This window comes from Mobula birostris, chromosome 3 (genome assembly GCF_030028105.1).
Source record: "Mobula birostris isolate sMobBir1 chromosome 3, sMobBir1.hap1, whole genome shotgun sequence".
Lineage (NCBI taxonomy): Eukaryota > Metazoa > Chordata > Chondrichthyes > Myliobatiformes > Myliobatidae > Mobula > Mobula birostris.
In genome coordinates, this window is record NC_092372.1 from 179,356,663 (window position 1) to 179,367,360 (window position 10,698).

The window sequence follows — 10,698 nt, forward strand, 5'->3', positions numbered from 1 at the left end:
CCAACTTAATTTCACCTTTTCTATCAATAATTATGTCATGACTAGTACCACCATAAGAAATTACTTGGGCATTTTCTTATTAATATGTTGTTCAATACCATTATAAATTGGCTGTCATATTTGTCAGGGGGCTACACTTCAAAAACAGCTTCATTGAGTTCAAAATGGCTTTAGATATCTTAAGTTCTTAAAGGGTCTGAAATAATCCATTGTTTTTCTTTAAAAGTCATCAATTACAGGCTGGTAGTATTCTCTGTCTACTAGTAATTGCCCCTGAACAAATCACAAAAGAAATTTTAAAACCGTAGCAATTCCAGTCTTCAATTGTGCCCAAAATTTCAATATGATCATTGCTGATCTTTTTCCTTCAGTCTACATTTTACCCCAAAAGTGTTCCAAAATCTGTTTTTATTTCTGGTATTTCTGGACATCCAATAGTGTAGGACAGATAATTAGGTAAGTCCATAAGCATATAGTAAAGAACATCTCGGTGGATCTATTCTGGATCCAAAATAGCGATGCAATCATAAAGTCATCAAACATTACAGCACAGAAATGGCCATTTGACCCATCTAGTCTATGCTGAAATATCATTCTGTCTGGTTCCATCAATCAGCACCTGGACCTTAGCCCTCCCATCCATGTACTTACCCAAATTTCTCTTAAATGTTGAAATCGGACCCATATCATCGACTTCCACTGGTAGTTCGTCCCATACTCTCACCACATGCTGAAACACATAGAAGGTATGCAAGCACATTTTATTAGGCGTTCGAGGAACTAAATACTAAAGACCTGAGCAAATTTCTGTAGGTCTACTGTGGAGAGCATTCTAACTGGCTGCATCACCGTCCACTACGGTGGTGTGGAGGTGCAGGGGGGTGGGGGGTGCATTGCACAGGATCGAAATAAACTGCAGAAAATTGTAAACTCCTTCAGCACTGTCATGGGCACTAGCCTCCCCAGCATCCAGGACATCTTCAAGCGGTGATGTCTCAAAAAGGCGGCATCCATCATTAAGGACCCCCATCACCCAGGACATGCCCCTTTCTCTTGCTACCATCAGGGAGGAGGTACAGGAGATTGAACGCACACACTCAACGATTCAGGAACAGCTTCTTCCCTTCTGCCATTGAATTTCTGAATGGACATTGAACCCATGCCACATAACAACAAATTTCGCGACATATACTGGTGAGGTTAAACCTGATTCTGATTCTGAAAGAGGCTGCAGAAGGTTGTAGAATTAGCCAGCTCCATCATGGGCACAAGCCTCCGCACTGTTGAGGCAATCTTCAAAAGGCAGTGCCACGATCATTAAGATCCCTCAACACCTGGAACACTCCCTCTTCTCATTACTGTCATTAGGGAAAAGGTACCAGAGCCTGAAGACCAACACTCCACATCCTAGGATTGATTTTATTCCTGTTTTTGTGCTTTCTATTTGTTTGTTTGATTGTTGATTGGTTATTGTAACATAGTAATATTTTATGTTTTGCACTGTACTGCTACCACAAACCAACAAATTGCACAACATATATCAGTGATAATAAACTTTATTCTCATTCAGATTCTGTCTCTTGAAGCTAAACTCTCAATTCTTTCCATCTACTCGTCAATCCCTACCAGCATTTTAAATATTCTATTAGTCATATAGTGATAATAGTAACAGTGACAACTAAACTTAAGTAACTCAATGCATACAATATAATACATGATGACATACTAGGCACCTAGTTTTCATTCTGAGCATTAATTTTACCTACAGCGCCACCATGTGTTCTTGAATGGAAGTGAATGAATTCAGATTATTCACTGTAGTATACAGTATACAATTTCACATGCCCATCAGTTTTACAGTGATTTAACATACAGAACTCAGCCTGTGTGATAATGTATTTTCTGTTTACAGAAAAGAAATAACATACGGGATACACTAAAAATGCATGTTCTTTTTGTATTTAAAAATAGGTAAGAAAATGTAGAATTCTACAATGTTTGCATTTTGGTTGGACATTTCATTCAACTATATTCTTCCTTAGTTTGAGGGTCACAGTTTAAGGATAAGGGGGAAGCCTTTTAGGGCCGAGATTAGGAAAAACTTCTTCACACAGAGAGTGGTGAATCTGTGGAATTCTCTGCCACAGGAAACAGTTGAGGCCAGTTCATTGGCTATATTTAAGAGGGAGTTAGATATGGCCCTTGTGTCTAAAGGGATCGGGGGTATGGAGGGAAAGCTGGTACAGGGTTCTGAGTTGGATGATCAGCCATGATCATACTGAATGGCTGTGCAGGCTCGAAGGGCCGAATGGCCTACTCCTGCACCTATTTTCTATGTTTCTATGTTTCTCAGGTAAAATTAAATGTCTATTTTTATTTGTAGCAAATACATATAGGATACAGTAAATTAGTTTGAGGTGAGGCATTGTACACCTAATCAGCTTTGTGGTAACTTTGACCATCCAATGTTTTAGCAACAATGTAAATAAATTAATTTCAGTCCTTTCAGTTTATTTGCCCATTCCACCAGAGACGGCTGATTTATGTCTCAACTCCATCCAGTTGTCTTGATAAATATTCCTTGGTATCCTAGCACAGCAAAATCATTAAATTTCATTGGTCCAGCTTCCCAGTTCTTCAAAGGACATAGGTTTCAAATTAGGTCTTCCCTAAACTTTGTGCAGTTTCTACAAAAAAATAGTGCAAGATAGTTAAATAATATAAATTATGCAAATAAAATCAATTCTGATGAAATATAATTACACATTTAATAATATACCATTTTCCATAAATAGAAGTGTCACTATATGTAATACCATGGATCTAAGTTTATTCAATACACATAAAACATGCATGCCTGATGTCTTCTCCATCATTTTGGGGAATTTTAACCAAGCCAGCTTGAAAAAGGCTCTAAATAATTATCACCAACAAATCACTTGCAGAACCACAGGAGCCAACGCACTTGACTACTGTTACACCACCATCAGGAACACTTACTGTGCCATCCCATGCCCACACTTTAGAAAGTCTGATCACCCGGCTTACTTCTACTCCCTGAGTATAGGCAGAGACTGAAGACCGCAGCACCAGTAGAGAGGACCAAGAAGATATGGAGAAGGGAGGTGGAAGAAGCACTTATAGGACTGCTATGAGTCAGTGGTCTGGGCAGTATTCAGGGATTCATCTTTGAATCTGAATGAATACACCACAGTTGTCACTGGCATAATTAAAACTTGTGTGGATGAGTCTGTGCTTACAAGAACTTACCGTACAATCAAAAGCTCTGTTTGAACTAAGAGATTCTTAGTCTGCTGAGGGCTAGATCTGTGGCATTCAAGTCTAGTCATCCAGGACTATACAAGAAGGGCAGGTACAAATTACAGAGGGTTATCTCTAGAGCAAAAGAACAATTCCTATTCACCTTAGAGACAGAATTGGATGCATGTCAACTCTGGCAGGGTGTGCAGGTCATTACTTCCAGCAAAGCAAAACTTACTATCACGAATGACAGTGATGCTTCACTCCCAGGAGAGCTCAATGCCTTTTATGCTCGCTTTGAAAGGGAGAATAAAACTACAGCTATGAGGATTCCTGCTGCATCCAGTGATCCTCTGATTTCTGTCTCAGAGACTGACGTCAGAACGTTTTTCAAGAGGGTGGACCCTTATAATGCGACAGGCCCCGATGGTGTACCTGATGGGACTCTGAAAACCTGTGCCAACCAATTGGTGCATGTGTTTAATGACATTTTCAGTCTCTCATTGCTACAGTTGGAAGTCCTCAACTGCTTCAAAAGAGCAACAATCATACCAGTGCCCAAGAAAAGCAGGCTGAGCTGCCTTAATGATTATTGCCCAGTAGCACTCACATCTACAGTGTTGAAGTGCTTTGAGAGATTGGTTATGGCTCGCTCCTGCCTAAGCAAGGACCTGGACCCACTGTAATTTGCCTATCACCACAATAGATCTACAGCAACACAATCTCATTGGCTCCTCATGTAGCCTTGGATCACCTGGACAATACTAATACATACATCAGGCTGCTATTTATTGACTACAGCTCAGCTTTAACACAATCATTCCTCCATTTCTGATTAAAAAGCTCCAAAAAGTGGGCCTCTGCAACTGGATCCTCGACTTCCTCACCGGAAGACCACAGCCTGTGTGGATTGGAAAATAGCGTCGCCACCTCACTGATAATCAACATTGGCGCACCTCAGGATGTGTGCTTCGCCCACTGCCCCACTCTCTTTACACCCATGACTGTGTGGCAAGGCACAGCTCAAATGCCATCAGGAATGAGATTGATCAGCTGGTTGCGTGATGTTGCAGCAACAACCATGCCTCCGTGTCAGTAAGAACAAAGAATTGATTGTGGACTTCAGAAAGGGTAAGACGAGGGAACACACACCAGTCCTCATAGAGGGATCAGAAGTGGAAAGGGTGAGCAATTTCATGTCCCTGCATGTCAGCATCTCTGAGGATCTGTCCTAGGCCCAATGTATTGATGGAGTTACAGAGCAGGCAAGGCAGCAGCTATATTTTATTAGGAATTGGAGTAGATTTGGTATGTCATCAAAGATAATAGCAAATTTCTACAGATAAACCATGGAGAGCATTCTAACCAGCTGCATCACCATCTGGTACAGGTGGCCACTGTACAGGATCACAGTAAGCTGTAGAAAGTTATAAACTCAGTCAGCTCCAGCATGGGCACTAACCTTGGTAGCATCCCGGAAATCTTCAAGGAACAATGCCTCAAGAAGGTAGCATCCATCATTAAGGACCCCCCTCACCCAGAACATGCGTCTTCTCATTGCTACCATAAGGGAGGAGGTGCGGAAGCCTGAAGGCACACACTGAACAATTCAGAACAGCTTATTCCCCTCTGCCATCAGATTTCTGAATGGACATTGAATCCATAAACACTACCTCACTACTTCCTTGATTTTCTTTTTTCATTACTTATTTAATTTAACTTGATACATATTTCTTTCTGTAATTTGCAGTTTTATTATTATATATTGTACTGTACTGCTGCTGCATGATACTAAATTTCATGATATATGCCAGTGATATTAAACCTGATTCTGATAGATGCTACCTGACCCAGCTTTTTCTCCTGAATTTTATGTGTGTTGCTCCAGGTTTCCAGCATCTGCAGTTGGAGAATTAAAATTCCCTTCCAAGTAGTTCAACAATGTCTACATTAGACACAGCAACTGGTAAAATGCTGGTTTATCCTGAATACGAAAAAGCATTGCCTTTGAGGAGGTGGTGGTGAGCTGCTTTCTTGAACCGTTCAGATTTTGAAACAGGTTAACAATGTGATAAATAAGGAGCAGGAGCCAACATAAGAACTCCTTCAATGCAGAACAGAATACAGGAGGAATTTATTAGGGATATCTTGAGTTGTGAGGTTGTGTGGGTAACTCTTTCTTTCTTTTCCTCTCTCCCATCAGGCAGAAGACACAAAAAGCCTGACAGCATATACCACCAGACTCAGACCAGACCACCAACAGCTTCTATCCTGCTGTATTTAGACTCTTTAAAGGACCTCTTGTCCTTTAAAGGATGGATTCTTGACCTTCAAACTACCTCGATATGATTTCACACTTTATTGTGTACTTGCACTAAATTTCTCTGTAACTTTTGCACTGCATTCTCCATTGTTACTGTTTTACCTTCTTCTACCTCAATAAGCTATTTAATAATTTTGATCTGAATGAACAGAGTGCAAGACAAGCTTTTCACTTAATCTTGGTACATGTGACAATAAACCAAAACCAAAAGCAACAAATTTTCTGCTGTCTCTTTGGCTTATGATCAGTTAGACCTTTTACACATCTGGTGGGACAGTAGGGCTATATTATTATTTTTTTAATATTTCTTTTATCTCTATGTTTTTCGGCTGTCAAGTGTTGTGTTTGAATGTTGGTTCTGTGTTTCACATGTTGGCCCCAGAGGAACGCTGTTTCATTTGGCTGTATTTGTCTGTATGGTTGAAAGACAATGAAACTTGAACTTGCATGTATCATCATCTGTGCATTTCTATCAGGTACAGCAGGAAAAGGCACATGAGTGCCCTTGAAAAGTTTTGCACTAATTTCAAGGCATAAATGGTGAGCGTTATGAGCGATATCAAGGTGGTTCACCTGCTTTCTATTGTGTCTCTGACTCTGGAGACATTTATAGAAAGGGCTTGACTTCCTGCTCACTTAAGTGCTTGCAAAGAGTTTGTATTTTCAGGGCTGTGGAAAACTGTACCCCAAAATAAAATTTCAGGAAAAGAGAAATCCTTTCAGCTTGCTGGGATGAAACTATTTTTCTCTAATAAAGTGTTGTCTATAATTTTTGTCCCTGTTTCTTCTTGAAATTGGTTATCTAATTCAGAAAGAGGTGTCAACATGAATAGTTGGTCGCACAAGCTGACGACTACAAAATGATGCAAAAGCAGTGGAGCAAGGTAAAGTTCGAGTTCAGCATTCAGAATAATCCTGTACAGCATGAAAAATCTTGAGAGATATTTACTCACATATCAGTTCAGTTTATCTCAATGTGGCTCAAGTAAAGCCCAAGTATAAAGGACGAGTGTTCCAAACGCTTACAAGAAGAGGTTTATCTGCTGCTAAGGCAAAATTCAGAGCTCTTACGATGTCAAGCAAAGTAAAGCTTGACATTTGAAATTTAAAGAGATGTGACTGAATACACCAGATCAGATCCATTGCAATGCAAAACATTTTCTACTATGAGAAAGAGATCATCAGTGGAAACTAAGCGAATAACCTGCACTTGGCCAACACAGTCAGTCCTAGCAAATCATGGTCTATATAGGATAAACTTTATACCGTACATATGGGGGCATTTTAACACAATGTTTAAAGGAATTAATGAACTACCGGTTTTACTACAATGAAAAGATAAAATCTTATCAAATATTTTACCAGAGATAAGACAAGAATGTATGAAGGCTTGGGATAATATTTTACAATATTTTATGAAATTTAGTTATTTCTTTAACATTGATATGGAGTTTTACTCTTCACAATACAAGCAAAGCATTTACAAAAGGTTGTAAAGGATTAAAGGTTTTCTACTTTAATCCAAGAATAAAGGGAGCATGTAAAACTGTTTTTGTTTTGCAGAATAGGTGAAAATGTGTCCTCGTTTCTTCAGTACCACCTGGCTTGCAGTTAAAAGTCTATAAACCAAATATTATTTTTGACAATACAAACCACTTCACTCACATTGATGCTGAAACCCTTAAATACAAGTTGATCTCCTCCCTAGATAATATAATTATATTCCAAGAAACTGCTCATTTTTTTTCTGTAATTGAACATTGTTTCAAAAGGAGGTTCATGTTTCATTTTCTCTCCTAAATAATACCTTTGCTCTTTTTTTGGATGTCTCACTTCAGAATTGAACTATTTGAATCACATGCTTTGCATTCATTAACCCATACTTTACTGCAGATGCTTAATTCATAATATTTCACAGGCTGCCAACGTTCCTGATAACAGTACTTTCATTATTTATCACAAAAATTAGGTTAGAAGTAACTAGAATAGGCACCATCCAATATTCCATGAGTCAGAAATCTAGCATGGAATGTGGAAGTAAATTGAGTTAGAAGTTAAAGGCTCATAGAAGGAGTGGGATTAAGAATAAAATTGCCATAACAATTTAAATATAGAGGTATGGTATGTGTTAATGAATTCTTAGTAGTTCAAAATTTGTTCTCAATAATACATAGAAACATAATGTGTCAACCATGTAAACTACTCTAGAAATTGCCTAGAATTTCCCTACTGCATAGCCCTCAATTTTTCTCTATTTTGCTCTATTCTTACCTCCTTTATCCCCATGGCCCTCTGCCGGTCTACCCCTCTCACTAATATCCCCTTCCTCCTGTCACATCTTTCCTAATACACGCCTCCCCATAGCCTTTACTCACAACCATTCCCTTCACCCAAATCAACCCCAACTTTACTCCTCTCCAGTCTTCCCTCAGCCCCCTTCTCAACTGTACCTCACCCTTCCTTCCACCCATACCCTTTGCCTCCTTCCCACAACTTTCATCACTTCCCTTCACCCTGATTTCCCTCTCCCTTCATCCTTTCCTCCTACAAACATTATTTTCTCACCTCCTATTAATTGTTCCCCTTCTTTACCCTCCTTTTCTGCCTCATGGAATATTTGTTGGTGCTTCCTCTAATCTACCCTCTGTGATTAATAACGAAAGTACTGTCATCAGGAATGTTGGCAGCCTATGAAATGCAGACAGCTATTAATGAAGTAGAGGAATGGGGAAGTTGGTGCAGCAAGGACTCAAGTTGTTTGTTTTTCTCAAAAAAACATTTCACTCATAATTGATCTCAAATTATAGGTGAATATCTTAAACGCGAATCAGTGGTAAAGTTTCGAGATATGTGGGTGGACACAAGGCTAACATGGAAAGTGCATGTGAATAAAATTCTAGAGAAGTGAAAAAATGTGTGCTTTGGCAATTAGTTGGGTGTGATTGGGATGTGGGTAGGAAGTCACTTAAACAAACGTGTGTTTCAATCAGACCTTGTCTTTGGTTATGTATGTGTTGCTCTGGGCCAGCCTCACCAGTGGTCTTAAGGCCCCCTAGATAAAGTTCAAGATCAAGTAATGAGATTATGTTGTGGTGCTATTAAATCATAGAAACGTAGAAAACCTACAGCACAATACAGGCCCTTCAGCCCACAAAGCTGTGCCAAATATGTCTTTACCTTAGAAATTACCTAGGGTTACCCATAGCCCTCTGTTTTTCTGAGCTCCATGTACCTGTCCAGGAGTCTCTTAAAAGGCCCTGTTGTATCTGCCTCCACCACCGTCTCCGGCAGCCCATTCCACGCACTCACCACTCTCTGTGTAAAAGACTTACCCCTGCCATTTCCTCTACCTGCTTCCAAGCACCTTAAAACTGTGCCCTCTCGTACTAGCCATTTCAACCCTGGGAAAAAGCCTTTGACTATTCACACGATCTATGCCTCTCATCATCTCATACACCTCTATCAGGTAACCTCTCATCCTCCGTCACTCCAAGTAAAAAAGGCCGAGTTCACTCAACCTATTCTCATAAGACATGCTCCCCAATCCAGGCAACTTCCTTGTAAATCTCCTCTGCACCCTTTCTATGGTTTCCACATCCTTCCCATAGTGAGGCAACCAGAACTGAGCACAATACTCTGAGTGGGGTTTGACCAGGGTCCTATATAACTGCAACATTATCTCTCGGCTCCTAAACTCAATTCCACGATTGATGAAGGCCAATCCACAACATCTCCAACCTTTGTGTCATCAGCAAATTTACTAATTCATCCCCAATTTTAGCATTACTGGTAGAAATTAGTAAAGTATCTGCGCTGGCTATAGTTCACAATGGTTTGTTGGGTTAATGTAAGAGGACATAAAGTTAATCATCCAATATAAGTAACATTAGTAGAGTGCTGGGAGCATGTCATTTGTAAGGTCTTCAGTTTTGGGTGGATGGGTGAAAAATCTTGGGTTGTCTAATGCGGAATATGGTCTTAGTGCACCTTTTTCTGTCACTCATCCATGGTTTTACCTTTTGCCTATGCTGGGCTGTGCGTATTTGCCCTCAAGAAAAGATCAAGATGAAGATTGATTGTATATCAGTGGTTCAGCAATATATCCAAGGCAAATATTAGAGTTTCTTACGTATCTATACAGATGGTCGAAAAGATCGACAGGTCATTCAGGTGCTTCTGTTTGTTTTCCAAACTTTCAGGTGACTACAAAGCAAAAAAAAATCAGATAAAGCAACAGAACTGAGATGGTTGCTATCATTTTAACCTTGGAATGGGTCAAAGAAGTATGCCCAAAATATGTACTTCTGTGCTCTGATTCATTCTCTGCTTTCACATATATTAAGATAGGTATTTCAAACCACAGGCTATTCTTCTTGACAATGGACACCATCCACTGAGGCTGCAGGGTCTAGACTTGTGTATCCCTTTCTAACGGGTCTCAGCCCATGTTGGGACTGAAGGAAACAGGGTGGCAGACATTCTAGCCAAGCAATCACTTGAAAATAAGGATGTAAATGTAGAGGTGCCTTTGCATAAAGCCATAATTTAAAAAGTCAATTCAATCACTGTGGCAACAGCGTTGGGGTAAGGAAAAGGAAGGAGTCCTTATACAAAATCAAGAGGACCGTGGGAACTCAATTGGGAGATGGGTATGACTGCAGGGAAGAAGTTACACTTACACATTTGGATATGCTTGGTTGAATACTTCCCTATTCAGAATTAATACATGATACGGGCATTCGGAGGGAGTGCACTCGTCAAGAAACAGTGCAATTCATTGTTTGAATGCAGATCCTATGAGGTGCAAAGGAGACTCCTAATTGCTAAATTGAGATCTTTAGGACAGACACAGTTTAACATGGAAAAGTTGGTTAGGATATCACTGCCATCCCAGTGTATAGAAGTGCGTATTTGACTTTCTGAAAAACATTAGACCTTTTAATATTATTTGAGTTTCTTTTGGGAGGAGAGTGGGATTAGTGGGTATACTTCCTGTCTCTTTGCTCCACACACCACTTCAGTAGATGGCGGTAATACACTTTATGTCGGTCTGCCAATCCCCGTTAAAGTTTACAAGAAGTACCGCCTCCCAACGCCGCGAGTTTTGGGGCGCG